The following is a 27,840-nucleotide window of genomic DNA, read 5'->3' as shown; positions in this document are numbered from 1 at the left end:
GAGCAGGCTGGGGCCGGGCTGCTCCGCTTCCCGCTGCTGCTTAGAAGCGGGGGGGGGGGGGGGGGGGGGAGGTGGAGGATCCCTTCCCCCAAGCCTTCTCCCCCGAGTGACTCGGCTGGGGCCGGGGCAAGAGAAGCGGAGTGGACTAATACCCCGGGCCACTCTGGGCCTGTGGGGCCCCCAAAACTGCCCCCCCCCACAACTCCTGCCTCCCAGACCCTGGGGAGGGGGGAAAGACCTGCGGGTCTGCGTAGGGCACCCAAATGGCTAGGGACGGCCCTAGGGAAATCAAATAACATCTTAGACTATGTCTACATTACCACTTATGTCAGTATAACTTATGTCGCACAGAGGGGTGGTTTATTCACATCCCTGAGCAACATAAGTTTCACTGACCTAAGTGCTGGGTGGACAGCGCTCTGTCAGCAGGAGAACTTCTTCCATAGATATCACCACTCATTGGGGGTGGATTAATAAAGTCGACATGCTCTCTCCTGTTGGCTTAGAGCAGCTACATTAGAGAGGTTGCTTACTGCTCTAGTGTAGCCATAGCCTTAGCTGTCTGCATACTAATGCAAGTAGTATAGGGGATAAGCAGGAAGGTCTAGAAATACTAATGAATAATCGCAATGACAACATAATTGGCATCACCTAGACTTGGTGGGATAATTCACATGGCTGGAATATTGGTATAGAAATATACAGCTTAATGAGGAAGGACAGGCAGGGAAAAAAGGGAGGAGGTGTCTTGTAGATCAAAGATGTATACTCTTGCACTCAGGTTGAGATAGAAGTGGGAGGCAGACCTGCTGAAAGTCTCTGAGTAAGGACAAAAGGGATAAAATCAATGGTTATAGTGGATCACAAAGTAATGAGAGTCATGATGGCTCACAGTCAAGCTGGTTGTGGAATTCCATCATTGGAGGCCTATCAAGTGGGGTCCCACAGGGATCTGTTATGGGTCCAGTTCTATTCAATATCTTCAGAAATGATTTGGATAATGGCATAAAGAGTACACTTATAAAGTCTGCGGACAATACCAAGCAGGGATGGGTTGCAAGTGCTTTGAAGAACAGGATTAGAATTCAAAATGATCTTGACAAACTGAAGAAATGGTCTGAAATAAATAGGTTGAAATTCAATAAGGACAAATGCAAAGTACTCCACTTAAGAAGGAATAAACAATTGCACATATACAAAATGGGAAATGACTGCCTAGGAAGGAGTACTGCAGAAAAGGATCTGGGGTTATAGTGGATCACAAACTAAATACGAGTCAATGATGTGACACTGTTTCAAAAAAGCAAACATCATTCCAGGATGCATTAGCAGGAGTGTTGTCTGAAAGATACGAGAAGTAATTCTTCCAGTCTACTCAGCATTGATAATGCCTCAACTGGAGTATTGTGTCCAGTTCTGGTGGACAAACTATGGACAAACTGGAGAAAGCCCAGAGGAGAGCAGCAAAAATGATTAAAGGTCTAGAAAGACTGAGAAATGATTGAGGTAAGATTGAAAAAAACTGGGTTTATTTAGTCTGGAGAAGAGAAGACTGAGGGAAGCCGTAATACGTAAAAAGTTGTTATAAAGAGGAGAGTGATAAATTGTTTTCCCTAACCACTGTGAACAGGACAAGTAGTAATGGGCTTAAATTGCAACAAAGGAGATAAAGGTTAGACATTAAGAAAAACTTCCTGTCAGGGTGGTTAAGCACTGGAACAAAATTACCTAGGGAGGTTGTGGAATTCCATCATTGGTGGTGTTTAAGAACAGATTAGACATACACCTGTCAGGTATGGTCTAGATAATACTTAATCCTGCCTCAGTGCAGGGGACTGGACTAGATGACCTATCGAGTCCCTTTCAGTTCTGCATGTCTATGATTTCTATAATAAATTACATCATTCACCATTACAAGTGCTTCACATAAACACAATGAATAGTGAAAATAAACAGGACTTTGTGTACTTGGTTGAAACAGTGCAATCTGTATCAGTGTACTATACATTTCAATCCTGTGCATAAAAACAGCACAATTAATAAAATTATCTAACAAGGTGGTGTTTCCTCTTTATTCAACTTCTCCACAACAGATGTAACCAAATATCTATACAAATACATCCTAGCTAATGAGGGAAATAATTATATGTGCCTTCTTAAGGATAAGGCAAATATTTTATTCAAACAAGATTATTCAAGATAATTCTGGGCCAAATATTGCCTTTTTGAAGAAAATGGGTACAATCAAAAATTTGGAGCTTGTCTGTGTATTCTAAAGAGAGACCCCTTTGAAGACCATTTAAGACGACCCACTGTGGTCAATGTGTCAATTTTAAGCTTATGCCAACTTCATCACATTAAAGTCTACTTTAAACTTATGCTTTAAGTTAAGCATGTGCTTAACTGAATTAACCCCCAAACCCCCTAAACTAAACCGAAATCCCACCCTCAACTGCCTCAGCCTCCCACCCCAATGCTCACTAAAATAGATGGGCTTTGCATCATGCTCTCTTCAGCAGAGAAGTAGAGTTAGGGTCTTTCCTGTCTTTTTTATATAGAATGACAGCTGTCAAGATGAATTTTTCCAGGCAGTGTGATGTGGAATTTTACTAAAGCAAGAAGGCATTGCTATCTGCAGGACCGTGCAATTGTTTAGAGTGAGGATATTGATGCGTCTGATCAAGTGGGTATTCACCCACGAAAGCTTATGCTCCAATACATCTGTTAGTCTTAAAGGTGCCACAGGACTCTCTGTTGCAGGCAACTATTAGCACACTGAAGTGTCTATAATGTAGAACTCTGAAAAACTTTTTTATGTATTTATTTTTTAAGGACTGTATTTTATATTTTTCAATTAGGATATCTATGGCTCAGATTCTCCCTCCCTTTAAGGACACTTGGCACCAATGTACAGTATGAAATGGCCAGAGATCTGCAGCAAAGAATCCTCCCTGTGTAAGGAGAATCTCCACTACCGTGGAGCTGGTGGAGCCAGCTTAGCCAGCTCCTATGCCAGCCATCCTAGGATATGTCAGGGCAGGCTGGGGGTGTATGGGGCAAGAGTATGGCTGAGCTGAGTTTCACCAGACTCAATCCCCCATTGGGGCAAGGACTTTATGCAGCGTAATTGGAGGAGATACCTTCCTGCTCTAACTTGCACCAGGGCTGATTCAAGGAGATGCAACTGTCTGACCCTTTCCACAGTGTCTGAATGCAGCTCTGACATAGTGAAGAATCAAGGCCTGCAGAGTTCATTTTAGAGGTTTATTTTCTAATGTACCATTGTTAGGAATCTAGGATGCTGTCAATATTAAAACCATGAATAAATAAGCAAACAATTCAGTTGATGTGAGTAAACTTCTGTTTCAGCTGTCTTTCAGCAAGACTAACAGATGTAAAACAATAACAAACATTAATTTTAAACTACAAAATCAAAAGAGCCAAATTCCAGTCAAATACATATGTGCAAATTTATTGAAGACCTGGCCTACAAAAATTGTAATTAATGGTGATGCTCACTGAAGGTAGGACAAGAAATATTCAGCTTAAGCTAAAGCAAAGGTTAGCAATTAGTAAAACTTTCTAATGATAAGGATAGTTAAAAGCTAGTAGTTATGACTGAATACACACATCGAGAGCAGATCTGCTGATTGAGGACCTGATCCAAAGCCCATTGAAAACAATGGGAGAAGAAGGTGCCATTTTCACACTAGAACCTCACTTTAAAGCAGAGGAGATTTGCAGTTGAATTCAGGATTTGTAAGTACAAACCCAAAAGCAGAGTATGGTTCAAAGAATTTTTACTTTACAAAAATATTGTTCACTTTTTCCTCTTCTTTCCTTTCTTCCTCCTCATGCAAACATACAATATGGTGTCCGGAAAAAAAATGAAAAGAAAATGGATCAGTTAAAGCCTCCAGGAAAGATACCCTTCAAAGGAAATTTAGTGGAAAATTGAAGAAAATAGAAGCTGAGAGTTTTCTTTTGCCTCTCGGCTACAGAAGCAGATAAGTAGAAGGAAAGGCTGCAAGCAGCATTGCTCCTTTTTGTGATGAGAGAGAGCTCCAGATGTATATAATCAATTCAAAAGAGAGAAAGATAATGAGAAATTAGAAATACTCATGAATAGGTTTGAAGTCTATTGTGCTTAAGGATAAGTATCATTGAAGAGGATGAGCAATTTTCAACTGAGCCAGGAGTGACAGTAAATCAAATAATCCATATGTGACACACACAAAGAATCACATCCACAGTCCAACAAACTTTTAACTAAGGAAGAGTTTTTCAAACCACCATTAAACATTCAGCAGCATTTCCCCACTGTTGCTGTTTATCAGAGTATTTGGGGGGTAAATAGGAGATTTCGCCTTTATGTAGCCAGATTCTTCTCCTCCTGCATATGTCATGCAGAGATGCCACCATCACGTTTGTGACCTCTCAGCTGCCTCCAGGGAGAAGATTTGATGTATAACTTCTGAAGCAACTCCCCTCTCCTCTCTCAACCTGTTGCCCACTGGGATAATTGGAGATATAAACACAGAACTACTTAACTGAACATGACAACTATGCTGAGATGTGAATAAATGAGTTCCAATTGCCCTATTTTAGAGATGAGGAAACTGATGCCAGAAGAGCTGAAGAGCTGGGAATGGAACTCAGGAATTCCTGGCTCCCAATCCTGTACTCAGCTCCCTAGAACATGCTCCTCTAATACAAAGAGACACATTTCCTTTTCAGTATCTGGGCTACATTCACTTCCCTGTTATGACAGAGGGTGCCAGAAATGGAAAATCTATTGGGAAGGGGAGAGGGGGAGAGAGAGAGTGTGTGTGTGCTTGCAGTGTTGCAGCCTTCCTTACAATGGGGGAGGTTAAAGAATTGGTGTAGTCCAAAAAATGGGTGGCACCAGTTTGTGAAGGCAGTGTGGGCAATACAGCTGGGGAATGTACGCATTTAGCACCCTATCACTGTAGATCCAGAGCAGATTGTAAACGGGGAGTGGAGATCTAGCAGGTATATTTCCAGCGGTGTCCTGCAGGGATTGGTTTTTGGTCCTACACTGTTTAACATCTTTATCAATGACCTGGGAGAAAACATAAAATCATCACTAAAGTTCGCAGACGACACAAACATTTGGGGAGTGGTAAATAATGAAAAGGACAGGTCACTGATTCAGAGCGATCAAGATCATTTGGTAAACTTGGTGCAAGCAAGCAATATGTGTTCTAATACAGTTATATGTAAATGTATACACCTAGGATCAAAGAATGTGGGCCATATTTACGGGATAGTGGACCCAATCCTGGGAAGCTGTGACTCAAAGATTTGAGAATCATGATGGATAATCAGCTGAATGTGAGCTTCCATTGTGAAGCGGTGGCCAAAAAAGCTAATGGGATCCTGGTATGCATAAATAGGGGAATCTCAAGTGGGAGTGGAGAGGTTATTTTACCTCTGGATTTGGCAGTAGTGTGACCATGGCTGGAATCCTGTGTTCAGTTCTGGTGTCCACAATTCAAGAAGGAAGTTGGTAAACAGGAGCGGGTTCAGAGAAGAGCCACGAGAATGATTAAAGGATTAGAAAGCATGCCTTAGAGTGGTAGACCCAAGGAGCTCAATCTATTTAGCTTAACAAAGAGAAGGTTAAGGGGTGACTTGATCACAGTCTGTAAGATCCTACACAGGGAACAATTATTTAACAATGGGCTCTTCAATCTAGCAGAGAAAGGTATAACACAATCCAAAGGCTGGAAGTTGAAACTAGATCAATTCAAACAGGAAAGAAGGCATAAATTATTAACTGTGATAGTAATTAGCCATTGGAATGGTTAACCAACAGTCGTGGTGAATTTTCCATCACTACCAATCTTTAAATCAAGATTGGATGTTTTTCTAAAAGATATATTCTAGGAATTATTTGGGGGAAGTTCTATGGTCTGTGCTACACAGGAGGTCAGGCTAGATCACAATGGTCCCTTCTGGCCTAAGAATCTATGAATCTAAGTTCTGAATTAAAGGCCTCATATACTCCCCTGGGACCCCTGTAGAAATAAGAGTGTTACAGAAGGGGCTAGAGCCCGGTGGTTCCAGAAGGTTAATTCATTGGAGACACAAGTTCAAATTTGACACATAGGCAGAAGTGAAGTGGGTTTATGGCTCTTAACCCTTACGGGATTTGTCATCATCATAGCACTACTGCAGAGTGGATGTTCCCTAATGAATAGAGGTTCATGACTTGAAAAATGGACGTGCTATAGAGCAGGAATAATTAAAATGCAACAGTAGTGCTGTGTGAAAAACTATGCCCAGTATTTGCCCTGTCTTCCCTCTCAAAGGTATTTATAAAGTGCCTGTCGTCTTCAAATCTAAGCACCAAGTACAGCACTGAGCCTTGCATAAAGTTAGTTCAAAGTAGACCATACATTTGCCACCTCTAGGTCTGACCACTTAGAGGTTTATCTTTTTTCTTCTCATCATCTCTCTCTGCACCATGCAGTGCACTTGGCTTTAAACGGAGCTATTAGCCCTCTCTTTTGGGAATACCATGTTTTCCCAGGATTCGCCAGACAAATATAAAGAGCATGAGGATATATACTGTAATGGGGAGTGGGAGGGAGTGCAAAAAGAAATATATACCCCCCCCCCCCACACACACACACACACACAGGAATAGGGTGACCAAATTGGGATTTTATAGGGACAGTCCTGATTTTCGGTCTTTTTCTTACATAGGCTCCTATTACCTCCCACCCCCGTCCCGATTTTTCACATTTGCTGTCTAGTCACCCCACACTGGAAAGTTTGAAATGGAAAATGGGGGCAGCCTTCTTTATACTGAAACTGGTAGGTAGGGTGTAGCTTCCTAGGGAGCTCAATTAGACAAGAAGCTGCTATCCATCAGAGAGCCAGAGGACTCGATTGCCTGCATTACTGAGCTGTTGCTTTCAGTGAGCAGCTTTTACTGTGAGAGAAGGAGTGCAAGTTATTTTGCCAGTGGCCAGTCCTAAACCATGTTCATCACTGACCCAAGCAAAATGCAGCATGGGGCGGGGGGGAATCCAAATAGGGTTACAGGAGCAAATTGACACAAGGACAGCAATCGGCTTTGCTCCCCACGCACACAGACAGCGCGAGAACAGAATATGAGAGAGGCAGCTTCTCAGACTTGAAGAAGAGCTCTATAGCTCAAAAGCTTGTCTCTCTACCAACAGAAATTGGTCTAATAAAAGATATTACCTCACCCACCTTGTCTCAAAAATAAATTCAACTTTGTGGGTGCATAAATATCCCCCTTCCCCCAATAGCTGAAAATGAATCCAAATTAAATTAAGTTGTTTTAACAGTATGCTACTTCTGGTTCCTCCATAATTACCATATTCTGAAATGAGTGAGAACAGCTAGTGTATAGTAATGGGAAGGAATTAAATTTAGTGACCCTATAATGATGCAGGATGAAGAAAATGCAATAAAGGAACCCATAGTATTCATTAATGAGTAAGATCAGTAGGAAGGGAGGAAGCCAGAGTTAACTTAATGAGCATGCATCTGATTTAGATCCAGAAGCTGCAGGCAGAAGTAACCTGTGGTTTTATTCTGATAAAGGGCTGAATCATAAACTATTACATTGCATACACTCAATCAGCCTCTGAAAAAAATCTCCAAATTCCTCATGTACAGAATTTTGGACAAGATGTATTTTTATTTAAACACTTCTGCCCTCCAAATAAGAGACAAATATATTTTTAGCCTTTAGACTGAAACACCACTTAGGTAAAAAACCAAATGTTACCCTCACCTAGTTTTACGTTACCTACATTTCTTTGTTTTTCCATTGCATTGTTAAACAAGCCATCCTACTGATTAAAATAAGGAAATCTCTTTGTCTTTCATTGAGCTAGAGACTCTTCCCCCACCCCAACCATTATTCTCCTGAGTCAACTGAGTGTACATGAAAAAGCACAGGCCAACCACTGAGTGGATAGGAATTATGATTTAGCTTTGGGATTTGAACAAATATAAGCCTAAGTGAAAAGGAAAGACAAAACTCACTCTCTATTATCATTTGATGTTTATATCATGGTATCACCCGGATATCTCAGTTATAACTGGGTCCTCATTATGTTAGACATTGTGCTGTAGACATATATGAAGATGCAGTCCCTGCCTTCGTAAAGCTTACCTGTGATCTCAACAAGCTTTAAAACAAATCATCTTGCAGTTGAAAGTTGTTCCCATTAACTGTTCAAGTCTGAGAGATAAATTTTGAAAAAGGCAGGTTCCTTCTTTGCAGGTTCAACTTGCACTAATTGAATTGTGGCTGCAATTCTGGGTGCTTGCACCTGTACCTGATTTACACTCCCAGAGAATCCAGATTGGTCTCCTAAATTCAATCTGCAGGTGTGAAAGGTGTGGACATAAAGACAAGAGAACAGGCCTCACTCTGGCTGAAAAATATACCCCACCCTGATCATTATATAATGTAACATTGCATATGTGCCAGCTCTGTTATACTCACCTAGCATCTGAGGATTAAATATATTCTGGTGAATAACATCTGGTATCCAAAATCTGATTGTGTATTCCAGCTGCTTGATCCATCTACAGTTGCCATTTTCTTCAGAGCCAGCAGAGTACAGTATTATGTCCTTGTTTTGAGAACAGTGGATAGGGATCTCTTTTCTAAGTCAAAGATTTAAGGGGTTAAATCCAAAATCAGGAATTATGATGCATTGTTAGTTTTGCCATTTAAGGCATGATGGCCATCATATATGGCACTATGAAGTTACATGGAGGCTTACAACAGGTACAGAATGCAGCACAGCCAGCAGCATGAAAGCAAGAGGAAAATCAGGAGTAGGAAACTGTGCCATTTTGGGGATCACTCAGACCATTAAGGGGTCTGAGTCACCATCTGCCCTGTAACCTCAAGGTTCCTTAAGGCTCAGATCCCTGATGCCAGTAGCCAGCCCCAAAGCAAAAGGTCTTATCCAAGCTTCCATCAGACTAGTTACTCCCTGTTGGATGACACCAACAGCCTTCCAGTCCCGAGTCTCCCCAAATCTCTTCTTCCCAAGTTCTTAACTAGCAGACACTCAGTTTTTTCTCATCACCCCCAAAGGCGTGAATCCCCCCCTCACACCAGCTTACTTTGGCTCACACACCCTGTGCCGTTTGCACAACAGAGACCTGCTTGGGGTAAAAACAAACAATACATTTATTTAACAGAAAAACCACAGATTCAAAAATGAAAGAGTGAGGTGGTGCATACACATACAAGTTACACAGTAAATACATATAAACACACAACTGCACAGGCTTTGCATTTCCATATTAGATAAAACCCCTTTTCTAATGCGTTACCTAGTGCCTTTGAACATTTTCCCAGCATACCCCTGAGCTATAGAGGGATCCTGCATTTCACAGACAGCTTCCTGCCTATAGACTGTCCCTCAGTTTCTGGATGAAAAACCTCAGACACAACCCTGCTTTTAAAAGGCTTCCCCCCTCCCCCCCATTTTTTTTTCTTTTCTTTCTCTCAGTCCATGGTGACTCATGAGTGTGGAAACCCCCTCTTGACTGAAAGCCCAGATGTCTCAATATCTTTCCATTAACTCTAATGTCCCATTCTGGTCTTTTCCTGGGCTGGACAATGGTTTGTTATTTGAAGCTAGATACATGTAAACATCTGGCTTGGAAGGTGTCCCTCCCTGTCTGATTGCTCACTGTTCTGCTGTGAGTTAGATCCTAAGTTTATGAGCCCAGTTCTCTATAGACACACAAATACATATAACCATAGCCTGTATACATCTCATAATGATAATGATTAGAACATTACAAGCTTTTATAAAAGACCGTACTCAACATATTTTATAGCACAATAACATTGCATACCGTCAGCTGATTCACCTACTTCTTCTTTAGGGTTCAACCCTCCTGTTCTCCTTTTGGGGTGTCTGAAACCTGACTGTCACAGAGATAAAGGGAGCAGGAAAAAGAGAGAGAAACAGAGAGCTAAATGTTCCCCAGAGATGTCCAAAAGGGACTGCAATCACGTCACATCAAACCTATCCATGGCAAAGCAAAATTTCCAGCGGTCCTTAAATACACACTTCCAATCAACTTAAGGAGGATCTGGTCTTTGGTTATAGTGAGACTGTACCTTCACCAGAAATCTGATCATGCCTAATCAATCTGTGTTATTTTAATCCATACATTTAATTATGCCTCCATTTCAGCTGCTGTCAAACTCAGCCCCAGTTCTCCATCCTCTACAGGGTGAAATTCACCATGTGCAAAGGACCAACACAAGGCCTAGGCACCACTTAAGTCTCCATCTAACTTCTCAACAGTTTTACAGAATGTTTCTGTTAACATGACCTGCCAGCTTTCACTCATTTGGGGCAATCTGAGAATCTATCCAAGGTTAAGTTTCAACACAACACACCTGTGCAGAGGCAAAAGGAGCAGGTCCTCCTCTACCTCACTCTCTTGTGAAGCTGCAAGGCTGTGCACAGTCAAGCCATTGCTCTCTTCCCCTCAGTTCTCCCATCTGAAAAATGGATATGTACAATACTCAAGCCTCCATTGTGAGACTGGATTGGTCAATGTCTGTAAAGCACATTGGAAAGCAAACTGTTTGGGGGGGGGAGTAGAGGAGTGGGTTATCACTGGAAATTAAAAGAGGTCATATAAACATTCAAATATATGACACATAATAAACAGAGCTAGTACATGAGAAACATGGAAAAATGCACATTATCCAGAGTGCTTGGATGTCTACTGTGGTTCTTCGCTATCAGAAACATCGGCGGGGATGGGACAAAAGGGGGACTCCCCATGTTTGAAAGAAAAATTGAATTCTTATTACAGATAAGGATTTTGGCAGTTATCACAGACAGAAGACTTTGATTTGTATAGTGTTCAGGATTGCTTTGATAGTCAAAGGGGTATAAGGAGCATGTATCCTTTAGATGATTTTGAAAATGCACTTTTGTTCTACAGCTAATGCTACTGGCAGAAGTTAATGAATATCTCAGTCACTCATCTCCTCTCTCAGCAAAGGGCTAGATGGCAAATGGCAAAGCCATTTATTTTGCAAAACACCATTAGTATTTGATAAACTCTTTGAGAATAATGGTAATTTCAAATGATCCACCTGAACAAAATAATGAACCTGCATTTTTAAAATGCCATTGGTGTGAAGTCAGGCATGGAATGAGTCTGGCAGTGTAAATTACAACATTTGTCTTCTGTCAGAATCCTCCACTTCGAGCACATAAATTGCTTCCATTAAGTTATTAGCTTGATTGAGACCGAGAGAGCAGAGTGTTTTTCAATTTTAGCAAGTTTTCAAGGGATTTGGAGAAATGGGCTCCTTTAAACTTCTTTCAGACACCACAGGAGATTGCCCTCTCTGTCTGTGTGTGTGTGTGTGTGTGTGTGTGTGTGTGTGTGTGTGTGTGTGTGTGTGTGTGTGTGTGTGTGTGTGTGTGTGTGTGTGTGTGTGTGTGTGTGTGTGTGCGCGCGCGCATAAGAGTCTCATTGGAGCGGGAGAACCAAGCACCACCTCCTTTAATGGATGATGCTACTTGATTGATTCAGGTCTCTCGCCATTCAAATAAAGCTGTATGCATGGTGTGACAATCAGGGTCCAGACACTCCAAAAGAAGAACAGGAATTCACTCCAAGAATAAGCAACTGATTTATAGTACAAGAATACTGTATACAAAGTGTACTGAGTGAGGTCTTTTATGAAAACTGGTGACATGCTAGTCATGCATATCATTGTGTGATGTATGCATGGGTGGTGTATAAAGAGTTATGTAAGTGTGCTGGAAATATGCACCTAAAATATGTTGTGGAGAGAGTTGACAAACAAGCTTACCTTAAACAAAGGTGTGACAGACTGTACCCTTATGATCACCACTTTTACAAGACTATGATACATTTTGTACAAAGTATGCTTTGTGAGATATCATTTGAAAACTCATAACCTACTAAACATTATTGTCCTGGTAAAATGTGGGTCCGCAACACTGTATGTAAAGGTATAAGATTTTACTGTATAACATTGCTGTGACATGTTTCAAGGTTAGAAAAGAAGCTCAAAGCAGTTCCTCAGAGACAAAAGGCTAGTCAGCACCCTAGCCAGGTGTCAGCATAATCAAGTAGACTATCACCTGGGTAAACGGTCATTCTTTGGCAGGAAGAAGGATGTGAATGAGAAACTTACACTTTGGCAATGGAACAGTTGGGGGTTCCCGTGTGACAGACTGGGTGTCACCTGTATCCCCACTGGAGATATTCCTCAAAGAAGAGAGAAAGGTGTAAGAATAGAGGACACTCAACACAAACTCTCTTTCTCTTCCATTCCTCTCTGCTCATGGCAGCAACAATGCCTGAAGAAACACTGAACTGGGGAGAGGTCATGGCTGACAGGCTTTCAGCCAGTAAAGACTGCAAAGAGCATGTGGTGAGAAAATCTTTTGCTTGTAATTAATTTAGCTTGCTAAGGTAGGTATTAGTTTGCATTTTATCTTTTGTTTTCTTTGTAACCAATTCTGCCCATTGTGTCTTGTTACTTGTAATCATTAAAAATCTTTCTTTCTGTAGTTAATAAACTTGTTTTATTGTTTTATCTAAACCGGTATGTGTGTTTGATTGAAGTGTTTGGGAATCTCCATTCAGGAGAACAAGATTTGTACATATCATTTTCTATTAATGAAATGACAGACTTTCAATGAGCTTGCACTACTGAGGCAGTGAGGTAACACAGTGGCTGTCCTATGGAGACTATCACACCTGGTATGTACAAAAAAAAAAATGAGGAGTCCTTGTGGCACCTTAGAGACTAACAAATTTATTTGGGCATAACTGACTTAACACTTGGTAAAGAACCGCACATCCTTTCATGTATCTATACCTGCTCCTGTATCTTTTACTTCATATATCTGATGAAGTGGGTTCTAGCCCATGAAAGCTTATGCCCAAAAACATTTGTTAGTCTCTAAGGTGCCACAAGGACTCCTAGTTTTTTTTTTGCTGATACAGACTAACATGGCTACCACTGAAACTTGGTATGTACAGTTATTATTATAAGAGATAAAGTCTGAGATTCATAAATCAATATTCTTCAACTTCACTGCTTCCAGCAGAGATCCCAAAACCAAATGATCTTGAGGACTGTGCTATTCACCTTTAGAAATGGGCTTTCCAGAACTGAACACCACTCTCTGTCACCATAAACACACACACACACACACACCAAACAAACTCAACACTAACGATATTCAAAACTCAAACCATGTTATTTTCTTCCTTAGTGAGTCTCCTGCATATGGTGGTATGTAAGGTGGGTTCTGAGGATGACTGTTGTGTACTTTGCTACAGTGTGGTCAGTAATAAAGGCACTTTTGCAAACTAGAGCCAATATGTAACCTGCAGACATTATGGGTGGTGGGAGGAAGTAATTTGAAAAGGTCTTGAGCTTATTTGATCTCCATTCTTATATACTATAGTGACAAGTGCTATAGAAATACCTAAAATAGAAGACAAAGACAGCAACATTGCAGTGTTTGTATTACAGCCTCAGGAGCCACCTCAGGACAATATTCCTTCATCACCTGAGTGTCAGTATAACTAGGTTTCAGAGTAGCAGCCGTGTTAGTCTGTATCCGCAAAAAGAACAGGAGTACTTGTGGCACCTTAGAGACTAACAAATTTGCATAGCATCCGAAGAAGTGGGCTGTAGTCCACGAAAGCTTATGCTCTAATAAATTTGTTAGTCTCTAAGGTGCCACAAGTACTCCTGTTCTTTTTGAGTATAACTAGGGACAGCCCTGAGCCCAGCACAGGAACAAAATAAATTAAACACTAAACATTGACAGCTGTTGATCTCAGTGCATCTGTGAACTAGGTAATAAAAACATACAGCTAGGCGGTAGGGCAGGCAAAATCAGTTGTCATTTGCCCTCAAACTCAGTCTCCGCCCTCTATTCCCATACAGCGTGAAACTCACCACATATAGAAGACCAAGATGAGTCTTATGCTTTGCTTAAGGCCCCCATTTAATGTCTCAAAATGGGGCTTAAGTGGGACTTAAGCAAAGCATAGGCCTTGTGTTGGCTCAAGGTGAATTTCAGCCATAGTGAAATATTGTATACTGTAGTGAGATAAAAAGTGGTGAATTGCCACAGGGCAATTTGTGAGATTCAGTTGGATAATTACAGAACTACACAGAGCACATCTCCACAATCTGCATCAGTTCAACATACTTTTCAGATGACAGAATTGTGTACTGCTAACACATAAGGTAGGTGTTGTATCTAATCTAAGAATGGAATCACATAAAACAAATACAGGAGAAGAGAGTGAAATGAAGACAAGTGATTCTGACACTGACATCACCCATGGGAGCTCTCTTATGTGAGATGGTGCAGCCCAGCTGCACAAAGTGATGCTGTGTATGATTAATCATTTCCATTTTCTTAATATTTGTATCAGCCTGTCAGTGAAGAACTCAGTCAGCGAACAAGCATAGCCCAAGCTGGAGAGCAGAGTACTGGCTTCCATATTTTAACTTCTCTCCAGTTATTGTCCCCTTTCTACCCTCCCAAGAATGAAACTTATTTAATAGAAAAATTATTTTAAAAACTGTTCTCTCTGATCTCTACCTGGCATTAAGATTATGACAAAACCATATGGACATATTTGGGTTCCAAATAACTATGTTTAGTAATTATATACAAGACCTAGCTATGTATATATACTCTCTTACTCCGTACTGATCTGATGGCCTCTGTAATAGGAGATGGTGAGCACCACTAGAGGGCTCAAACTATTTAAAGGGATACTTCCCAATTCCTATATGCTACATAAACCCCAGGAAATTAGCAGAAGTAATTGATCTTCAGTGCCTCGTCAAACTGATCTAAGATAAATGCTCAGGGACTTTTTGCAACTCTTCCATTGTTTTGGGGGGAAATCAACTTGGTTTTCCTTCACTTTGCTTCTCCCTTATTTCTATTATTTTTCACTTCGTTGCTTCATTCCTCACTCAGGCAAAACTCCCAGTTCAGTCAATGGAGTTTTGCCTGAGTAAGGAGGATAAGAGAGGGCTCTGAAATTGATTTACTGCAGGTTGGAAAAAACAAAGAGGCTTGGTTGTGGCTTTGACACTGTGGTAATCTGTGTTCCAAATATAGGCCCTGATTCAGCATGTTACTCCTAGTCCTTCTGCTGTCTTTTGTAGGTAGAATAAAGTTTATTAACATGAGTAATTCTTCTGACACTTGAACATGTTTCAGTTCACTTCCTACTGATATTACTAAGCCATTTTAATCTGATACATGGCAAACATGACTGTAAGTAGGACAAGCATTGTTTAAACTGCTTTACAGTAATGGAAAAAGATTAGGGTAGGTAATACCTGCCATCCGGACTGCAATTGTGCCTTTTTGCTTGTATTACCTATACCTTAGTTCAGTTCTCAACATCTGCCTATTACAAGCCTATTATCCAGTTTCCACCTGAAAACTCTGGCAGCATGTTGGAAAGTTAGTGGGCATCTGGTCTTCCTTATTCTTAATAATAAATAATCATTAGTATGTCATAGCACATGCCAGAATGGGCAAGTAAATTTCCAACTATTGAGTGAATGTGACCTTCACAAAAATTTTGGCTCTTTTGATAAAAGGGTCCTATTCAGCAGAACTTGCCTTGTATATCAATCTTCTCTACTTGCAGCTATGAAGGGTTTGGTGCACCCTACCAACTGCATTTTCCAACACTTATCCCATTATTGTCAGATTTCCTCCTCCTTTCTGGGGCAATCAGCTCACTATAGCTGTCAAAAGGCAGATCATCTCCCTGGTGATTTCAGTTACATTGCAAATAAGTGAGTCCCCTGAGTCACTCATGACCTTTTGCCACATTACATGGTAGTTACCCATGGAGTCAGTTCAACAGTTTTGTCTGACAGAACCAAAATTCAGGCAAATAATGTAACAATTTAATTATTCTTACTCCATTGGAACAAACAACATCATTTGTCCAGGTAATCATTTAACAAAAGAAACGGCCATACCCACGGTCGGTGCAACCCATTAGGCGACCTAGGCGGTCGCCTAGGGCAATAGCATTTGGGAGGCGGTATTTTGGGTCCTTCGGCGGCGACCGTGGCGGCTTGATTTTTGGCCGTCCCAGTCGTTGTTGGCATTTAGGCGGAGGGAGCTGCGGCAGGGGGGCGCGGGGAGGGCCGCCTGCAGCAAGTAAGGGGGGGGGGCAGCACGCAGGGAAACTCCCCGCCCCAGCTCACCTCTGCTCCGCCTCCTTCCCTGAGCATGCCGCCCCGCTCTGCTTCTCTCCCTCCCAGGCTTGCGGCGCCAAACAGGTGATTGGCGCCGCAAGCCTGGGAGGTGGGAGAAATGGAGCGGCGATGGCGTGCTTGGGGAGGAGGCGGAGCAGAGGTGAGCAGGGAGCTGCCGCACAGCTCCCTGGGCCGGGGGGAGCTGCCGCGGGGTGGGGGATGCCTCAGGGCGGAGTGGGGGAGCTGCTGCGGGGGGGGCGCCTCAGGGCACGGGGGGGTGGGGAGCTGCTGCGGGGGGGCGCCTTAGGGTGGAGGGGGGGCAGAGAGCTGCCACAGGGCTTGGGGAAGGGGGGGGCGCAAGGTGGAAGTTTCGCCTAGGCTAGGCGAAACTTCCTTGCACCCGCTCTGGCCATACCTTAACACACATCCAATCCAGCACCTGTATAGGTCAGCTTAGTGATACCACAAAGTATTGGTGTGAAGGAAAAGTCATGATGTAATGTGTTTCAAAGCTGGTGGGAGGAGAGGTATTCACAATGGTCCAGAAAGGACTGGCGGGAAGGGGAGGTACGGGGGTAGCACAGAATACCCATGTGCAATTTGCTTATTTAGCAGGAGTTCTTTATCCTTTATAATCATAGAGTTAAGGCTCGCTTGCCAGTTAAGCACAAAGACTTGGGTTGCTATGAATAAATGGAGAACTCCTGTATTTGAGGCATGAGAGTGGAGGCTAGGGGGACTTCAGCTACTTGAGAAAAAGCAACCCATACCTATTCATGGCATCAATGTCTTATAACACGTTTTTTTTTAAAATGCCTTTTCAAAAAGCCTACCCTTTCATACTCTGGAGGAAGCATTTAGCTTATAAAATATCAGTGCTCTTCAAAGGGAAGGTATCAGCTACATGGGGCAGCCCTAGAGTGCATTTTGCCCCATGCACCTCCTGCATTACATGTGTTAAGTGTTAAAAATAAAGATTTCTGTTTACTCTGGAGAGAACGACTGAAAACTAGTTCACAGTGGAAGGCAGTAATAGAATGTCACCCTCTCTATTCAATAATAGATATGCCATGTCTATTAGAGTAAATGAGAAAAAATGAACAATAGAAAAAGAAGGCAGGAAAATATTTTTCACCGTATTGAATATTGTGTTGCTCATTGATGCATAACAATATATTTTCCATCATGGCTTCTAAGACCAGCCCATGCCTTAAAACTTCCACCCCCCTCCAACTCTCAAGACTTTTTCCACCTGCGGTTAGTTTCATTTTCTTTGCTTATTGAAAAACTAATCTAAAATGCACTAAATTCTCCCAAACTGTCGGGCTGGCCCAGCTGCCTTTAAACAGCAGTGGGAGTACTGCTGACTGTTTGCATCCAAGAACGTCAAAGAAGAATCAGATTCTTGCTTTGATCAAAATTTACTAAAGCCATATTCAGGGCCGGCTCCAGGGTTTTGGCCACCCCAAGCAGCGAAAAAAAAAAAAATAAAAGCCACGACAGCAATCGCGATCTGTGGCGGCAATTTGGCGGGAGGTCCTTCGCTCCAAGTGGGAGTGAGGGACCGTCCTCCAAATTGCCGCCGAATAGCTGGACGTGCCGCCCCTCTCCGGAGCGGCCACCCCAAGCACCTGCTTGCCAGGCTGGTGCCTGGAGCCGGCCCTGGCCATATTACAGTACGTCAAAAAGGAAATTTCAGGCTAGGACCTTGTCAGGGTTCCCTCCCCACTCTGAACTCTGGGGTACAGATGTGGGGACCCGCATGAAAGACACCCCCCCCAAGCTTATTTCTACCAGCTTAGGTTAAAACTTCCCCAAGGCACAAATTCTTCCTTGTCCTTGGACGGTATCGCTGCCACCACCAAGTGAGTTAGACAAAGACTCAGGAAAAGGACCACTTGGAGTTCCTGTTTCCCCAAAATATCCCCCCCCCCAGCCCCTTTACCCCCTTTCCTGGGGAGGCTTGAGAATAATATGCCAACGAAATAGGTAAACAAGGTAAGCACAGATCAGACTCTTGAGTTTTTAGGACACTAAAAATCAATCAGGTTCTTAAAAGCAGAACTTTATAATAAAGAAAAAGTAAAAGCAGCACCTCTGTAAAATCAGGATGGAAGGTAATTTTACAGGGTAATAAGATTTGAAACACAGAGGCTTCCCCTCTAGGCAAAACTTCAAAGTTACAAAAAACAGGAATAAACCTCCCTCTTAGCATAGGGAAAATTCACAAGCTAAAACAAAAGATAATCTAATGCATTTCCTTGCTATTACTTACAGTTTGTAATCTTAAATGCTTATTTCAGGTAGGGTTTTAGGAGATGGTTTTTCCTGCCCTGGTCCCTCTCTGTTCCAGAAAGAACAACAAAGAGAGCACAAACAAAACCTCCCCCCACATATTTGAAAGTATCTTCTCCCTTTATTGGTCCTTTTGGTCAGGTGTCAACCAGGTTATTTGAGCTTCTTAACCCCTTACAGGTAAAGGAGGGATTTTGTGCTACCCTTAGCTGTATGTTTATGACAGACCTTTTTGGTCACCCTTCCAACGACTGGGTGTAGAACTCTGCCAAAGACCCCTCTCCCATCTGACTTACAGATAGCTGTTTTCCAGGGCTCGCTCTTGGTGTCTGATTGGATCTCCAGGTCCCAGTTCTGCCTTGCTGCGCCAGACTAAACACCTGTGGGAGATTTGAGCAGAGAGAGTTAACTGTTGAAAATCAAGTAGGGATTCTGAGTAAAATTTTCAAAGGCCACTAAATGATTTAGGAGCCTAGGTTCCATTGATTTAGGTATGTTTCATAATATTTACCCTCTGTGCCCTTTCAAAGACACCTACAGTACTAACTTCACAAAGAAAACCTGTGCAGCAACAGGAAGTGGTATTTGTAACATACCAGTGGTAAGCAAATGCAAGTATAAATACAATGTTGCAGCGCAAGCCTCTTCTCTGCAAACTATGTATATTGAAAAGCCTGTAACTGTTATATAATTTTGTATGGTTGCAGAAAGCTGTTAAGGAATACTTGAACTTTCCACAAGAATAAAGTTAAACAAGTATTTAGTAGGAAAGACAGTTTGATTTTTTAGTACTGTACAATAATACACAAGGAATTAGCTGGGATTAATATGGTCCCTGATTTTTCACTTAATTACAAAGAAATTTCATAAAGTGGAATGTCTTAAGTAATTTGCATTTTCCATAAATAATCGGCTTAAGTGACTTACTGATAAATGTCTTCATCTGCTACTAGTGTCTGTATGCTGATAGAACAGGTTTCTTTGGCATTCCAATATATCATAATTACCCCTCTCAAAGTGAGGTTTCTATGGTAACATTTGCATTTATTAAGGCTAGATATAGTATTGTAGCTGGACTTGTATGACTCCTCCACAAGTGAGAACAGGCGTAGGGAAAAAAACCAAAAACTGTTCTTATTTATGGAACAGGTATACAAATCCTGCAATAGTTATATCTGTAGTTAAAGCTGCACTAGTTCAATCTGGAAAATACCCATTACTTGCTTCTAGATAATTCTTATAGCATGAGAGTATTGCCTGGTCAGAGACTGGAGGTTTTTTTAATGGCTTCTATTCTTGCACCTTTGAAAAGAAAAGCTGGTGCAAGGGCCCAACACTACTTGGATTAATTTAAATAGGAGTTGAATTAGGCTCTGACCGAATATTGTATTTTGTAGGCAAGCTGGACATTTTAACTATAACTGGAATTAAACTAATGAGAAACTGAATTTCAGTTTTATTGCATGCTTTAGAGAATCCAAATATGTAAGAATGTAGTGTACAGTAGCAACATGTGTTACCTCAGGTTGCCATTATATATCATAGGTGTGACACCCTGGCTAGGGTGACCAGACAGCAAGTGTGAAAAATCAGGACGGGGATGGGGGGTAATAGGAGCCTATATAAGAAAAAGACCCAAAAATCGGGACTGTCCCTATAAAACTGGGACATCTGGTCACCCTAACCCTGGCACCCCAATAATTACCATTGTCATGTAATTAGGATATGTTTTGTACAAAGAATGCCTTGTGAAGTATCATTCTAAAAGTCTTGATCTGCTAGACATGAATATCTCATTAGATTGTATATGCTATCGTTGTATGTGAAGTTATGAAGTTTGGCTACGTATGTGTTACTGAAACATGTTGTGAGGTTGAAAACACCCACAAGCAGCCTTTCAGGTACAACAGTAAAAAGGCCAAATAATGTTAATGACTTATTGAGGAAATGTGCACAGTTCCTGGGGTAATCCTTGTGCCTGTGTGCAATTGAAACCTCTCAGAGGTAGCACTACACAATGGGAACTGTTTGACCCAGGTCATAGCAAAAGAGCTTTCCAGCAAGTGGGAAGAAGATATAAAAGGGGGAAATGACATCATGATGGTACCACACTCTCCCTACAACAACACACTTGGAAACACCTGAGGGGCAAGGACTGAACTGTGGGAAGTGATGGTCCCAAGTTAAATCACTTAAAATCTATTCTTTTGTAGTTAATAAACTTATTTTATGTTTTAATTTAAACCAGTGAGCTTTGACTGGAGTGCTTGGGGAAAATCTCTGCTTGGTTAACACAAGCATGCATTGTTCTCTTTACATTGAGGGAAAGGCGGACCAGGTATTAAACCTGTATAGTGGCCAGATTTGACCAGAGCAGGACGGTACTGCTCTGGGGTCCCAGGCTGGGAAGCTGGTGGTTAGAGAGCCTGTGTATAACTGCTCCTGGGTGAGTCCCTACCTGTATGAATGCTGGGGAAAGTGCAGGCTGGAAGGCTTTGCAGCTTGTCACAGGAGTACAGTGTGAGAGGGAGCGAGGCTGGTGTACCCCAATTCCAGGTGGCACCCAGGGGGCAACCCTTCACAATAGGATATTGTATTATAGCATAGTGAGCCAAATTGTACAACTAATTGAAATAGTCCCTGTGCAGGCAACCAGTAGGAGGTTTATGGTGGCCGGAAAACAATTCCATTTTGAACAAAAATGGTTTCGATGTTTGTTTTCATTTTGCATTGGAACAAAACTGAAACCTTTTGAATTTTTTTATGACAAAACACAAGAGCCAGAACCAACCCAGAACAGCCAATAGAACAGCAGGCAGGGCAATCACCAAGGATGGAGGAGACCCACCTTCAAGTCCCTGTTCTGAATCAGGCAGAGCTGGGACCTGAACTTAGGCATTCCACACTGCCAGTGAGTGCCTCAATATAAAGCGATTGCTATTCTGACATGGGCAATAGGCCCCTTACTGATATCGTGTATTGAAATGGACACATTTCCACAAAACCTTTCAGTTTTGGCAGAGAAATGTTTTGTAGAAAAGTTTTTGTTCAGTTCTAGGCCTATACACCACCAATATCTTATGTAAGCTCTCAACCTATGACTTAATTTGGAGTTAAGTGGTGCATTGGCCTTCTGCACAGGAGCAATTTTCAGAGGGTACATTTCAGTGGCTGTAACTCAAAAGAATTTGGACCAGTAATGCCATTATATGCAAATGTTTATGGAAAATAATGATAGACTTCATATGAAAAAGAAGCATAAAGACTAGTCAAGTGAGTTTCTATTCAGCATGCTATGTTATGCTGGGACATTGCATGAAATGACATATCAGGTAATTCTTGTCACTGCCGTAAAATATTCAAACAAAAAGGAAGGAAAAATCAGAGCTCAGATAATGCAAAGGCCATTGGGAATCCTATCAAAAAAGTAAAGATGCTATATACGGTTAAACAGTTATAGAATCACAGAACCATAAGGTTAGAAGGGACCACAAGGGTCATCTAGTCTAACCCCCTGCTAAGATGCAGGATTTGTTGTGTCCAAACATCCAAGATAGATGGCTATCCAACCTCTTTTTGAAAACCTCCAGTGACCTTCTCTAGGCAGTTTGTTCCATTGTCCTACTGTTCTTACAGTTAGGAAGTTTTTCCTGAGATTTAATCTAAAACTGCTGTGCGGTAGTTTGAACCCATTGCCTCTTGTCCTGCCCTCTGTGGCAAGAGAGAACAACTTTTCTCCATCTTTTTTATGGCAGCCTTCCAAGTATTTGAAGACTGCTATCATATCCCCCCTTAATCTCATCTTTTCCAAACTAAACATACCCAGTTCCTTCTGCCTTTGCTCATATGGCTTGCATTCTATCCCTTTGATCACCTTTGTCATTCTCCTGTGGATCCTTTCCAGTTTCTCTACCTCCCTTCTATACACTGGTGACCAAAATTGGACACAGTATTCCAGCTGAGGCCTAACCAGTGCAGAGTAGAGTGGTACTATCACCTGCCGTAACTTGCATGCTGTGCCTCCATTAATGCAATCCAAAATTGCATTTGCTTTTTTTGCAACAGCATTGCATTGTTGACTCACATTGAGGTTGTGATCCACCACAACTCCCAGATCCTTCTCAGCAGTGCTGCTGCCAAGCCAGTTATCCCCCATTCTGTATTTGTGCATTTGTTTTTCTTCCCTAAGTGTAGCACCTTACATTTGTCTTTGTTGTTTCTAGCCCAGTTTTCCAATTTATCAAGATCCCTTTGAAATTTAGCTCTATCCTCCAAAGTGCCAGCAACCCCCCCAGCTTTGTGTCACCTGCAAATTTGATCAATATGCACTCTATTCCTATATCCAAGTAATTAACAAAGATATTAAACAACACCAGACCCAGAACAGATCCCTGTGGAACCCTACCTGAGACCTCCTTCCAATCTGAAATCATTCCATTAATAGTTCCTCTTTGTTTGCAGTTGTTTAACCAATTATCTGCCCACCTAATGGTAGCCACCAAGCCTGCATTTCTCCAGCTTACTTATGAAAATGTCATGTGGGACTGTGTCAAAAGCCTTGCTAAAGTCCAGGTATACTATGTCCACTGCATTCCCCCTATCCATCAAACATGTTACCTTGTCAAATAAGGAAATCAAGCTGGTTTGGCATGAGTAGGTCTTAGTAAATCCATGTGGCTGCAAGTGATCACCCCTTCATCCTCCAAATATTTTCAAATTTAGTATTTTACACATTGCTCTAGTACAGTGGTTCTGAACCCACGGCCTGCGGGCCGCTTGCAGCCCAATCAGCACACAGTTGCAGCCCATATGACATCCTCAGGGCCATACAGTTAGTATAAATATTGTGTGGATGTGGCTCACCTAAAAATGGGCATTACGTTAGGTCCCGGAAGACTGGAGAAGGGATAACTTATCATCCATGAGTTTGCAAATATTATTGCCAATGGCACAAAGATTTCTTCTGCACCCTGGGGTGAACAGCATCAGGCTCTGCTGACTTGAATTCATTCAAATTAGTCAGAAGATCTATGACATGTTTTTTTACTTATCCTGATCTGCATCCCTTCCCCTTTATTGTCTATGATAACTTTGCTAGTCATCTGGCCACATTATTTTTTGTGTGAAGACTGAAGCAAAGTAGGCATTGAACAGCTCGGCCTCTTATCTTCCGTTGCCAGCTCATCTTCTCCATTGAGCAGCAGACCCACATCATCCCTGATCTTTCTTTTTTGTCTGACATATTTGTAGAACCTTTTCTTGTTGTCTCTAACATTTCTTGCCCAGTGTAACTCATTCCTTGCCTTGGCTTGCCTGACTTTTGTCCCTACACACTTGCGCTATTCCCATGGATACCTCCTTGGTGACAAGCCCCTCCTTCCATTTCCTGCATGTATCCCATTTGGTTTTTAGATAGCTAAAAAGCTCCTTGGTCTCCTGTGCCTCTTCCTATCTTTCCTCTGTGTTGGAATAATTTGATATTGAGCCTCTAGTATTACATCTTTTAGGAACTGCCAGCCCCCTTCATCTCCTTTTCTTCCTAACTGGTCTTTCCACGGGACCTTGCCTCCTATTTCTATGCATTGGTTGAAATCTTCCTTTATGAAGTCCAGAGTCCTAGTTTTGCTGTTCTCATGTCCTCCTTTCCTTAGGATCTTGAATTCTATTGATTATGGTCACATCCTTCCAAGTTCTTGACTATTTTGCTATAATAGACTTCCAACAGATATCAGGGAAATTAAAATCCCCATTAATACTAGCTCATAGAATCATAGAACTGGAAGGGACCTTGAGAGTCATCTTCTAGTCCAGTCCCCCGTGTGTTAGCTAATCTTCTTACCTGCTTGAAGAACATCTCATCCACTTCCTCTTCTTGATTTGGTGGTCTGTAATAGACCCCCACCATAACATCACTACCATTCTTTCCCCTTGTTATCCTCACCCAGATACTCTCAGTAGGGCTTCTGTTCACTTCCTCTTGGACCTTGGAGCAAGGTGTATATATTCTTGACATACAGTGACAGTGCAATGCCTCCTTCTTTTTCCCCATACCTATCCTTCCGGAACAAGCTATATCCCTCAATGCTAGTTCTCCAATCGTGGGAGTTGTCCCACCAAGTCTCTGTAAAGCCAATTAAGTCATACATTTCTTCATATACCATGATTTCTAGTTCATCCTGCATGTTCCCTGTACTCCTTGCATTGGTCATCAAAGATATTTTGCAGACTACCCTGTTGTTTTTCTTCTTGCCTCTTTAATGCAGTTTCTAGTTCCTTCCCCAGAATTTAGCTCCTTCTCCTCGTCTTCGTTACTTGAGCCTAGATGCGCATAGCTAGATTTTTGTCACCATCCCCCATAAGACTAAGTTTAAAGCTCTCCTTATAGAGTTAGCCAGACAGTGTTCAAAGATTCTCTTCCCATAGATGGAGCCCATCCCAACACAGTAACCCTCTTTCCTGGAATATCAGCTCATTGTCGAAGAAGCTAAAGCCCACTCACCGACACTATCTGCGTAGCCACACATTTACTTCCATGATTCGATGGTCCCTGCCAGGGCCTTTTCCTTCAACAAGGAGGATGGACGAGACCACCACTTGAGCCCCAAACTCTTTTATTCTTCTTCCCAGAGCCACAGCAGTCTACAGTGATCTGCTTAAGGTCATTCTTGGTGATATCATTATGTATTCTCAAGAAATAAATGTGCAGCTTAAGGACAACTCAGTGTGTGCAGATCCTGTCTTTTAATACATGTATCGTTAACTGCTAAAATGAATGACAGGAAGTTATTTGGAACCATGGGAGGTCAGAATAAAAGGGGAAAACACTATTTTTGAAATTCTAAGAATAAATCTCATGTATGAAGATTTGATTTTCAAACATTTCTAAATATAAATCTTTCACAAAAATGAGAAAGCATTTCCAAGAATCCTGTCAGTGAGCATGAAAAAGAATTAGAAAAAAATCCAACACAATTCTACCATACAGAACCTCAATTAGAAAGAGGGAGAAAAAAGTATTTTTTTTAATCAAATGGGTATTAATATCACAACCCATCAAAAAAGTAGATGTATTTGTTCATATGTTACTTAGTTATGTAATGCTTTCATAAAAACGCCTAAAATTTAAGACCTCTGGGTTATTTCCAAGAAATTAGTAAACAGAGTTTAGAGATACTGGCCCAGTCCTTCGATGTGCAAAAGCTCTGTCTGCACACTTGGGATCAGTCTCCTCGACTCACACATGGGATCCCACACCCAATCTTGGGATAACTAGGGGCACATTAAAAATATTACTTATCTTCAACAAAATCAAGATGCCATCCTATTACTAACTCTGTATACTTGGTGCTTCTGGTTTGGAGCTGGTCAGGAAATTTTTGACAAAACTATTTTCATCAGAAAATACTAGTTTATTAAACAAAATTTATTAGTTTCTATTAAACCTTTGTTGGGAAGTTTTCTTGGGTCCAGGACAGAATTTCTGGTCAGACAGAGAGAGAACCCCCTTCCCCAACCCAGATTAGTTTATAGCCTGGTAGTTAGGGCACACATCAAGGATGTAGGAAACAAAGCAATTTGAGCAAAGATCACCCACATCCCAAGTGAGTGCCCAAACCACCAGGCTCTTGGCTGTTCTGAGGAGGGGTGTCTGCATGCGTTCTCTCTTTCTAAATTTTGAAAGGTCTTTGTTTCATACTAATGCAAAATAGGAAAAACATCTGAAATCTCAATTTTTCTCATGATGGAAAAAAACCCCATTTCCTGCACAGCTCTACTCTGGATCATTCTAGGTAATACATTCAAGTTGCAAACAATACACTAGAATCTGAGAGAGGCTAAAATACACTATGCAAAATGGTCATAAAAGGGGATCCTCAGGGGACTGGAAGAAAGGTCCAGTCCAGTGAGATAAGTTGTATATTTGCAGCTTTAATCAAACAAACAAAAAATTGCCTAAACCACTGCTAAAATTTATGTGCAAAATGATGATTAGGACTACTTAAATTTAATCTACATCCCTCCCCCAATGAAATCACTGTCATGCCCTTCATATACTCCCTAATCCATATGTACACAATCAAACTATCTCACTGTGCTTCTGAAAAAGACAATCTCTAGAGGAAAAAGTCAGCCCTGAAACAGATGCATTATATTAGTATACTGAGCTGCCAGTACCATCATGCACTGATTACGCAGCCAGGCAATCTGCAAATATACCTAAAACAGTGAAAAAGTTCCAAACTATAGGACAGATTCATTCTACATCTGTTTCATGTCAAAAACCAAACAAAACAAAAAACCCCAAACACCCTAGATTTTAAGAGTATTTCCTTGATTTCTCTCCTCCTCATTAATGCTTTAAAGTACTAAATCACCAAATTTCAGACCAGTTGTAAGATAGCACCCTCTTGTGTAATGATATGTTAACTTTATAAATTTTGGGGTTGTATTTGGGCTTTTTATCATATGTATACACACATTCTTGCTTTTTTCCATACATCTGTGTAGCAAAACAGAATCATCATCTGTCATCAGATATTGTTTCTAAAATATGCCACTGGCTTATAGCTGCTCCAGGTTCTTTCCTGAGTTTCACAAGCCAAGGCTTTAGAAGGCATTTACCTTCTGCAGGTATTTACTGTGTGAGTGTTATATAGTGTACACAATTTCATGACCACCAGAACAGGTTGCTATGCTCCAATGCTGGAATTTTATACAATGTTGAGTATCCATGTTCCAATACCTGTTTTACTTAAATTTTACTTCAGTTTAAAAAGTTGCATGTTGGGTGACCAGACCCTAAAGCATAGTAGTCTTCTTGATTTAGTAATTTCTCTATTGCCAAGCAACAAATGCTCTGTAGGACACACCTAATTGAGATCTGAGATTAAAGCCATATTATATTTCCATACCAATTACTCAGATTCAGACTCTCTTGCACCCCTTAGAACGGGGTGGGTAGGTGGGCAAACTACGATCCAGTCCTTCAGACATTTTAATCTGGCCCTCGAGCTCCCACTGGAGAGCAGAGTCGGGGCTTGCCCTGTTCCGCATGTGCCATGGCTCACAGAAGCAGCAGCATGTCCCTCCTCCAGCTCCTACGTGTAGGGGCAGCCAGGGGGTTCCACACGCTGCCACCCCCGCAGCTCCCACCAGGGGTGGTGCCTGTGGACAGGACAGCGCTCAGAGCCACCTGGCCAGAGCCTGCACTTCTGACCCCCTCCCCCAGCCCCGATCCC

The 27,840-nt window shown here is 41.7% G+C and overlaps 1 long non-coding RNA gene across 1 annotated transcript; it reads right to left on the bottom strand.

The window, feature by feature from the left end:
* Positions 1-90: 90 nt before the first annotated feature.
* Positions 91-27,840, bottom strand: LOC135983008 (uncharacterized). The gene is made up of 3 exons (XR_010600505.1): positions 9,892-27,840; positions 8,516-8,679; positions 91-8,391 (listed from the first exon to the last, which is right to left on the bottom strand). It is a non-coding gene; the product is annotated as an uncharacterized LOC135983008 (long non-coding RNA).

This window comes from Chrysemys picta, chromosome 4, assembly GCF_011386835.1.
Source record: "Chrysemys picta bellii isolate R12L10 chromosome 4, ASM1138683v2, whole genome shotgun sequence".
Classification (NCBI taxonomy): Eukaryota; Metazoa; Chordata; order Testudines; family Emydidae; genus Chrysemys; species Chrysemys picta.
This window is presented reverse-complemented; position numbering and strand designations above follow the sequence as displayed.